Raw genomic sequence first — 10,095 nt, forward strand, 5'->3', positions numbered from 1 at the left:
AAACTCCAGTTGCTCTTCTCCTTTGGAGTGACCAACAATTCCTCTGGTGTCTTGGTGGGAGGAACATGGTGCTTACAGTGTTGCCTGAGAACCTCAAGGAGAAACAGGACAGGAGCTGCAGGTGCTGCAGCTTCCTCCGAGTGTATCACGTCTTTAGCATTACCTTCTGGAAGCAACACTTCTCATTCCTAATGTATGACTCACTTCAATTAACTCAAAGCAGACTGTAGGTCAGGAAGTTGTCTCACTGGGTTTTAAATACTTCTGTAACTACAGATCCCTCTCAGCAAGCAACCTTTCTTTGTGCTTTTAAGCACCAGCAGTGTACTGAGGGAGATTTATCTGATAGTACATTGGCCATACTCTTGTCTATTCTGGCCAGACTCTGACTTCAGTTTCTAGTAAATGAGTGTCAGTGGCAATCCATCAAAGTGCTTGTGGTGGAGGCTAAGGGCAGGATGGGGAGGCTCCCAAGCAATGCTGGGGTCAGTCCTGGGATGTTTGGTCAACAGGGCTATTTGAGAAGCTTGAGGAGGACATGCTGATTGGCCCTACCGTACTTGCGGTCTCCAGGAATACCCAGAAGTTCTGGGGGGTGTGTGGTACCGAGAACTGAGTCGGGGCTGGGTGTCCCTAACCCCCATCTTGTTTTCCTGGTCCTTATCAGAGTGGTTTTATTGGTTGCTTGTACCCCCAGTTGTAAAAAATCTTTGAGGGCCGCCAGGGGGAGCCCGACGGATCTCCCCCTCACCGCCTGCACTCAAGGTGGGCCTGGGCCACTGCCCTAGCCGGGGCAGCCCGGACCATGGGGCAGAGGTGGACGAAAGCTGGTTGATTGATCAGTTGCCATTTATTCCATTCTCGCCATGCGCCTGTTCCAGTCTCTCTGAGCCTCCTATTCTGGTCTCACACTGCTCCTCATTCCCGTCTCCTCCTGTCTCTCCTGCTTATCTCTCCATGCGCCATCTCGCAGCTTGGGCTTTCTCTCTCTCCACATGCCTGTTCTTATATTCTTCTTCTTCATTCTTCTCTCTCTGTCGCCCTTGCTAGTTTCTCTGTGGTCCATCATGCTACCCTGTGCTCTCCTCTCTCCAGCTCTCTTGCCTCCAACTCCCCTGCAGTTTGGGCTGACACTGCACCAAGCCAGGTAGCAAAATCAACATAAGAAAACCCTTCCTGAGGGCCCACCTAATAGGTATTCTAAAGCCCTTCCTGACTGCCCAAGGGCAAAATACCTCCTAAGGTGTTTTTCTCTTTTTCTCAGTCCAATAACTATCAACATACTATTTTTGTATGGACACAGTAAGAGATAACATTGAGACTTGTAGGGCAGCTCTCCTGGGAACATCTTGCCACAAACTCAGACTACAGTGCTCAGGCCAGATTAATCATTCCTAACCCTAGCAGGGTTCAAATCTAGTTATTGCTTTTTAGATCATGACAGCAATTGTCCATGATCAAGCTCTTAACTTACAGTTAAGCATTATGGCGCTTTGGCCAGGCCCACCTCGATGCCAGGGTAGCACATAGCTTACCGCTTACCCTGGTTCCATACAGTCCCTTGTTGGGACTCTGCTTTTGGGGGCGCTAGGAAGTGAAGGCAGCTGAGGCTTAGGTAAGAGAACAGATGCCCAAGAAGAAACTATCAGTGAGAGTCACATTACAAAAGCATGTCTTCTTGTGTCCATACAAAAAGGAGATTGCTCTGAAGAAACTATGCAAAGAACTTAGGGAGAAGAGAAAAACAATATTTATAAGTCAACAGAGCATAAAGAAAGAAGTTACAGATAAACACAGAGGAATGGGAGCACTGTGATGGGAGCAACCCAATAAACCTAAACTAGCTGAGGCTATGCAGGAAGGACAAAACAATGTTATCTTTCACCCAGTCACCTCCAGGAACACAAAGTCTAGCTGGAAGAAGCACCTACACCTGGCTGGCTTCTAGAATGATACCAATCCAACCTGATTTTCCCTCACTTTTCAGACACTGGCATCACCCACCACTGAGGGCTGAGAAGTTAGTGGCCAATGGAGATGTAGGTATCAGTCCCATATCATGGACACTTGGCATCATCTTGTCCTTGAATTGTGGGACAATCCATCTAGACAATGTGTGAACTAAAGATTGGTGGTAGAATTTCAGGCATCACGTCATGGTAGCTATGGAGATTATTTGGGGGGGGGGCAGAAAGGCCCCCCCCCCCTTCTGAGCATCCTCCAGAGTGTACAACATATGCAGCTGCCTTGCCCACTCAGCATCCCTTCTGCTGCCAGTGAGGAGGGAAGCAGACAGGAGCCCCGGCTCCCTGTGGGAGGGAGGTGGCGAGACTGGGAAATGCATGTGTCAGTTTGATCCCTCAGAGATGGCTCTGTTGGGCTGTGACAGCTGTGCTTCCTGCTCAGAGAGGGGCAGGGACCAAATCAGAAATGAAGTGGACACCTTGCAGTTGTTAGGGGAAGACTGGTCATTCTGACAGGGCCTCGATGTTCATCTAGGGCAGAGGCCTCCACTCTCTTCCTAAAAGTGTAGAGATAGAGACAGAGACAGCGTGGGGGGGAGAGAAGAGAGAGGGGAAAGAGGAGAAAGAGGGGAAAGAGGAGAGAGAGAGGGAAAAAAGGAGATAGAGGAAAGAGGAGAGAGAGAGACCAGAGAAGAGCGAGAGGGAAGAGGAGAGAGGAGAGAGAGAGAAGAGAGAGGAGAGAGAGGAGAGAGAGGAAAGAGGAGAGAGAGAGGAAGGAGGAGAGAGAGAAAAGAGAGTGATTAAGCCATTCATATTGATCATTTACATGAAAAGAATAGTTCTCTGCCAGAGGGATCTTCATTTTCCTTTGGTTTTTCTTTCCTTCCAAGACACTCAGGACCCCTCTGATGATTTTTGTTCAACTGGGCCACTTGCTTAAGGCAAAGACCCAAGAAGCAGGATGCAGTGGGCTTCATCTCTGCGGGCCCATAGATGATCTGTGCCATCCCAGCAATCCCCAGAGCCTCCAGGGCTGCAACGGTAATGCCAGAGGACCATGTGGTAGCAGGGATTGAATTGGGGCTGGCTGCATTTTGACCACTGTACTAGCTCTTCAGTACCCCCCTCTTTCACTTTTCTCCTTAGGAGCACTTGGGTCAGAAATGAGTTCCATCTTCTCATCTACTTCCTTCCTGTGTTGATGAAGCTACAAGACAGAGAATTCCCAGTATACCCAGTGTAGTGTTCCTGCTGTGGTCCGGGATTTTAACAGCTGTCATAGGAAGGGGCTGGAGAAATAGTATAGCCAGGTAGGCCCTTGCCTTGACTGTGGCTGACCCCAGATATCACATATCTCAAGCCGTACCAAGTATGGTCCTTGCGAAATGAAGATTTGTAAGCACTCAGGTTTGAGAAAACAGTTAAAAATGTCTACCAGAAGGGTTAATTTTTTTCAGCACTTTTGAGTCTATTTACATACCTTGTGACTCTGCCAGCAGGATTAGTATTTGCTTTAAAAAAATGTTTGATCATTGTAAACTCTTCCCTCACCTCAAAAGGCTCATATATTTTTAAAGTTGCTTCCGGGGTTAGCTCTTCAGAAATGACGTCCTGGGCACTGTCTGTTTGGCACAGGAGGTTGTTGGAGTGTGGGGCCATCGTGCTGGAAGCTCAGTCCCACACTGGCATGAAGTAGATCCAGATGTGGCGATAAATTCTCTCTCGAACCAAGACAACAGGGGCCGTGCTTGCCTGCCAGAATATCAGTGCGGCACCTTGTATGGAAATGAGTTCTTTTTCCATCTGGAGAGGGGGAGCGTGTCGAGGTTCCTTAACACATGTTCGTCCTTTCTCTGTTTTGAATATCCTGCTCTATAGCAAAATGCCATGAAAATGCCATCACCGTCTGTCTCATCACCTTGAATGTTGGGGTGTCACCCTGTGGTGGGACTCATGCTGCCTAGGATTTCCCCTTTCTTCCTTGATGGAAGGCAGAGCGCATGTTGGCATTGGAGGGGGGGTTTCCATGGCCTGGCCCCCTGCTCCCAGAGGGCGGGCTCTGTTCACCTTGCTCAGGCCCAGGGTAAAGTGCCCAAGCTTATCCTTTGTCTGGCTGATCATGACTCTCGTCTGAATCTACCCTCCACTGACACCTAATGTTGAGCTCTGTCTTATCCTGACTCTGACTTCTGACTCAACCTGGTCCTGTCTCAAATGTCTTTCCTGTGAGCCTCAACATGGTTGAGTGTTCAGTTGTTGGGAGGTTGGTCACACGGAGCTTTGGGATGCAGTGCCCGCAAGGAGAGTCTCCTCTCCTTGCATCTGTTTTAGCCTTTTCTGCAAGAGACAGAACCTTTCTGCAGGATAACCCAGGGCAATGCAGTCCTGTGGTCACATCTCCCAGGGCAGGGAGGGGTGGATTCTGGGGGCAGCTGCATAAACCTTCTCTCCCAGATGTCAGAATCCCAGGCCCCAGCTTCCAACAGATACCCAACTTCCCCCTAAACTGACACTGTTGATATGTCCACTTGGAGGGCTGTGTGAGATGAGACCATCTGTATAGACCACTTCTAGCAACGTGAAATGGAGCCTTCTAACTTGGTATGCAAGGTTCTCTGATCAAACTGCCCTGTACACAAGGTCAAAGGCAGGGACTAAATGGTCATGCCCCAGGTTCTCTGCTGAGTCGAAGGCAACTGGACCCAAGCTTCTGTCCTGGAATGAGTGATATGTTCTGTCCCTTGTGTTGATGAGGACCAGGGCCCTTGGCTGCTCAGGGCAGATAACAGTAGAGAACCACCGAGGCCCTCCAGGGCACTGAGAGGCTCTGACATGTCAGGTGAGCATTATCTCCTCCATGGTGTGAACTGAGTGAGAATGGGAAGAGAGGGATGTTGTAAGGCACCCATCATTCCTTCTTTGAGGGGGAGAGGAAACTCAAGCTGCATCACAGTGGAAATAGAGAGTAGGAGAGAATAGACATTTCCTTTCAATTAAGTCTATTTTAATTTAAAAGGTGCTCTACCACTAAGCTGATACCCCCAGCTAAAAGTGTATCTTTTTAAAAGGCAAATCCAGGGACCAGAGAGATAATATGGAAGTTAATGGGCTTGTCTTACATGCAGCCAACCCCAGTTTAATCCTTGACACCTCATATGGTCCCTTGAGCCCCACCAGGAGTGATCTCTGAACACAGAGCCAGGAGTGAACTTGAGCAAATAGGCGTGAGCCCTAAACAAATAAACAAAAAAGCAAATCCATATTGGGAGGCGGCTCAGCAGAAGAATGCAAGCCTTCTGTGTATGAGGCCTTGGGTTTGAGCCCCAGCACTGCTAAACAAATAGTAAAACAAAATAAAATAGAAATCCCTTCAAAGTAGACGAAGCAGGAAGCATCAAGCTGCCAGTTTCTAGGTGCTGCTGCCCCATGTGGGGAGAAGGATAAAGTCTCTGATCCCAGTTCCAAGGCCTGCCTGTGGCATAGGCGTTGGGAACCCTCAGGGGAGCATTTCCTCTTTAAAAATGCTTTTTATTAGTCTCTTATTGGCTGGAGCAATAGCACAGCAGGTAGGGCGTTTGCCTTGCACTCGGCCGACCTGGGTTCAATTCTTTTGTCCCTCTCGGAGAGCCTGACAAGCTACTGAGAGTATCCCGCCCACATGGCAGAGCCTGGCAAGCTCCTTGTGTTGTGTTCAATATGCCAAAAACAGTAACAACAAGTCTCACAATGGTGACGTTACTGGTGCCTGCTCAAGCAAATCGATGAACAACAAGAGGACAGTGCTTCAGTGCTAGTGTCTGAAAAAATCACAAAGTGATTCATGATTGGATTTCAGGGGATACACTGTATCAACACTGGTCCCTTCACCAGTGTCCTCTTTCCTCCACCAGTCCCCCCACTGCCTCCCTTTGCCTCCCACTCTCTTTTCCCATTCACTCACCTCTTGTTTAGAATCCTGGCCCTTCTTGCTGCCAGTGGGCTAAGTGATACAACCCAGTGGAATCTGGTTAACTTGCTTTGTGAGAAGTGCCTAACATCTGGTAAGATGCTGGTGAATGGCATGTCCTTGTCTCAGCCAAATGATGGCATTTCAGACACATTCCAGAAGGAGTGAAAAGCCCCAAAGTACAGAAGCTCAAACGTGTTGACACTTAATATTGTGTTAGGTGGCTACCAGCCATCCTGTTGAAAAGATGTGAAAAGGGTTGGAAGAGATGAAGCCAACACATAATGACTAATGAGCAGACCAGGAAAAGGATGAAATCTGACTCGAGATTGATTAGATGGTGCCTGCAAGCTTTGGACTAGCAGGTGAGCCAATGATGGGCAATTTATTATTATTATTATTATTATTATTATTTTATTTATTGAATCACTGTGGGAAAGGTTACAAAGCTTTCAGGTTTAGGTCTCAGTCATGCAAATGTCAAACACATTTCCCTTTACCAGTACTTATTTTTTACCATGAAGAACCCCAATAAAACCCCACCCCCCACCCCTCCCCGTCCCTGTGAGGCAGATGAATTCTAGTTAACACTCTATCTGCTTTGATTAGATTCATTGTTTCAATAAAAGATTCACCACTATATTTAAAGTTTACCCCCCCCCCCCAATCAGGCATGCTGAAAAAGCATTGTGAAGTGATTTGCTTTCTACAGCTGGGTTCAAGAATTAAATGTTGGTTTTGGATTTCTGCTATTTTACCTATTGACCCTGGAAGTATTTCTACTGAAAGTCAGATAGTTAAGAAATTGGTTTCTGTGTTCTGGAGTCGTGGCCGTGCTGGAGAGCCGCTCATGGGGGGCAACTGGTGGCCTCGGTAGGGCGTGAAGGGCGGACCGAAACGCCCCCCTTCGATGGGCAATTTTTTTTTTATGGCCTTAATGCCAAGATAATATTCTCGGCCCTTCACAATGTGTAAGCCACATACAAGTCCTGGACGTGAGATGTGTTACCTGACTCACCTTGCAGAGAGGAAAGTGACTCTGAGAGGTTCAAGCTTCTCATCTGTGTTTGCTCACCTGCCCTTTCTCAGACCAAGCTTCTCTGACTGAACTCTTAGCCCAATTCGCTGTCTGATGGCAACCTCGCATTTGCCATCATACATAAGGTGCATTTTCCAGTTGGTCATGTTGGCTTGACTCCTTGATTTCTCCTCCTTCTCCCTTATATGCACCCAGCTAGTGAAAGATTCAGTGAGAGAGAAGACAGGGTTGGTCTCAGTTTGGAGGCTGGTTGATGTGTGCATGAAAGCTGGTCATTTGAATCTGTCTATGGGAGAGCTGTGTTCTGCCCTGGTGGGGATAAAGAATGGTGTGTTCTCAGCTGGTCGGTCCGTGAGAGGAAACTGTCCCTGTCTCCCTTTGGCTGATGTATCACTCATGCATGATATTATACAGTTTCAGGGCCATGTCTAGGATTTCCCACAATCAGGAACAAAAAAATGGCTCCTCTACTGTGCATTTCCCCTGTCCCTCCAGTGTCAGTCATAGTTTTTCTTAGTCAGGAGTGACTGGGCAGAGGAAGTTGTCATTTATTTTTTTTCTGGTTATTTATATCCCCATGTAAGTAAAAGAGTCCAGTCTTTCATTATTTTCACTTGACATGACTACCTCAAATTTCATCCATTTGGTCTCCTAGGCCACTGGTTTACCTTTTTAACATCCAAGTAGTATTCCTCTGAGTCCAGTCTCCTTATCTAGTCATCTGTTGATGGACATTTTGGTGGATTCCCTGACTTGGCTTGTGGGACAATGCTGCTATGATGAGAGGGGTGCAAATTTCTTTTCAAATTACTGTTTTCATATTATTCAGATAGATGCCAAGGCACGCACTGCAGGAAATTGAACCCAGAACTCCTGCATGCATAGGGAATTTCTCTTCTTAATTTCTTAAGGTATCTCTGTATTGTTTTATATTAATGTTGTACCACTTAATCCCCATGGTAGAAAATTCTAGTGTTTTTGGTAGTTTCTTCTGTTTCATTTTTGTTTGCAAGGCACAACAAATGGTGCTTGGGGTGAGTGCATGGTGGATGACCCTCAGTGATGCTCAGAGATCTATGTGGTACCAGGGATAGAACCCAGTGTTCCTGCATGTAAGGTATCCTTTAAGTCATCACCCGGTCCTGGTGATTTCTTCTTAAAGCTAAACTTAAATATAAAAATTGAAAATAAGTTCTCTCAACATTGCGTCTGCTGCTGAAGGTTGGTCACACAGGAGGACTTTGTGAGTATCAAATGAACTTTACTGTTCTTTTCTATGATTTAGGGAGATGTGAACAGAACCACTGCAATTTGTTTTGCAAGGAACATTGGACTTTGATGGAGACACACAGGTTCCAAATATTTACAGACCTTAGAGGGAAACCAAACCAGTTCTACTCATTTTGCATGCTTCTCTGGGATGAAATTGGAGGGCTTGTAAACTTTGCATTTGGCCTTGTCAGGGAGCAGAATGAGAAGTCCACTGGGGAAAGGGGAGCTTCACAGAATTTTGCAAGAAGTGCTGATCATGGTGTGTGGGCTACAGTGTCCTCGGGGTGGAAGAGATCCCAGCTCTGTATCACCCACTTTGGTTTTTTATTTTTATTATTAAGTAAAGTAAAGTAAAGGCCCTCCCGTTGATCATCGATTTGCTCGAGCGGGCCCAGTAACGTCTCCATTGGAGACTTGTTACTGTGTCTGGCATATCGAATACTCTCGGTAGCTTGCCGGGCTCTCCGAGAGGGGCGGAGGAATCGAACTCGGGTCGGCCATGTTGGCTGCGTGCAAGGCAGACGCCCTACCCGCTGTGCTATCGCTCCAAAGTTGAAGCTTTGTCAGAAGTGGGATTCGAACCCACGCCTCCAGGGGAGACTGCGACTTGAACGCAGCGCCTTAGACCGCTCGGCCATCCTGACTGCTCGGCCATCCTGACTGTGTGATAGCACAGCGGGTAGGGCGTCTGCCTTGCACGTAGCCAACATGGCCGACCCGAGTTCGATTCCTCCGCCCCTCTCGGAGAGCCCGGCAAGCTACCGAGAGTATTCGATATGCCAAACACAGTAACAACAAAGTCTCCAATGGAGACGTTACTGGGCCCGCTCGAGCAATTTTTATTATTAAAAGTATGAAACAATTGAAAGAGCAGAGGGGTGAATGAAGCAGTGATTTGAGAGCCTGTTACCTGGTCCTCTTAGAGTCTACCATTTGGTTATATTTATTTCAGGATTATGGAAGAGAAAGGAGACACTATCGGTTTGGGGAAAGCCCCTGTTCCCATTAAATTGATTCTCCTTTTCTGCTTCTCTTTTGTTGTAGTGACATTGTTTAGTCAATTGAACCTCAACCATCTTTTTTTTAAAATTTTTTTTTATTAGTGAAACACCATGAGGTACAGTTGTAGATTTACAATTTTTTGTGCTTTGGTTTCAATTATACAATGATCAGATACCCATCCATCCACCAGTGCCCATTTTCCACCACCATGGATAATATCCCCCCCACCCCCATCCCCCATCCCCCCCTGCCTCTGTGGCAGGGCAATCCCCTGTGTTCTCTCTCTCCTTTTGGGTGTTGTGGTCTGCAAAAGAGGCACACCTCAACCATCTTTAAGCAAGAAAGCCAGGGGATTTATTTATTTACTATCAACAGGCTGCAGCTAGGCAATCACCCGACACGGCGGCTCTGATTAGGGGTACAGAACACTTTCTATAGGAAGATTTCTGGCAATGTAGCACACGTGTGGGATGAAGGGAGAAAAAGACTAGTGTTTCTAAAGACTAGTGTTTCTTGATTGCTTTATGACAGTACTTGGAGGTACATTAAGACAGATGGAACATAACACGGACTTTAAAGAGGCCAATGAGCTGGGAAACTTTGTGGTGGATACACTTTGTTCTAAGTTTCATATTGACATGCATACAAATGGTTGTAATTGTTCCTGTGGCATTTTACCTCATCCACTCCCTTGCTTAGGTAACCAAATCAGTTCTTCCTGGTCAGCTTCATGCTTTATCCTCCATTCATCTTTGCCCGGTTCCCAGAATGGATCGCTCAGAGTTTCTGCTTTTAGTTACCTGCTTATGTTTTGAACTTCCCCACCACTTACAAAATACATCAAGATAAAATAAGGCTTTTCTTAACTGAGA

At 46.9% G+C, this 10,095-nt stretch overlaps 1 non-coding gene across 1 annotated transcript; it reads right to left on the reverse strand.

The window, feature by feature from the left end:
- Positions 1 to 8,782: 8,782 nt before the first annotated feature.
- TRNAL-CAA (transfer RNA leucine (anticodon CAA)) lies at positions 8,783 to 8,865 on the reverse strand. Its single transcript has one exon. It is a non-coding gene; the product is annotated as a tRNA-Leu (tRNA).
- Positions 8,866 to 10,095: the final 1,230 nt, after the last annotated feature.

The sequence above is a fragment of the Sorex fumeus genome, unplaced genomic scaffold, assembly GCF_029834395.1.
Source record: "Sorex fumeus unplaced genomic scaffold, SorFum_2.1 ptg000033l, whole genome shotgun sequence".
NCBI classification, from domain to species: domain Eukaryota; kingdom Metazoa; phylum Chordata; class Mammalia; order Eulipotyphla; family Soricidae; genus Sorex; species Sorex fumeus.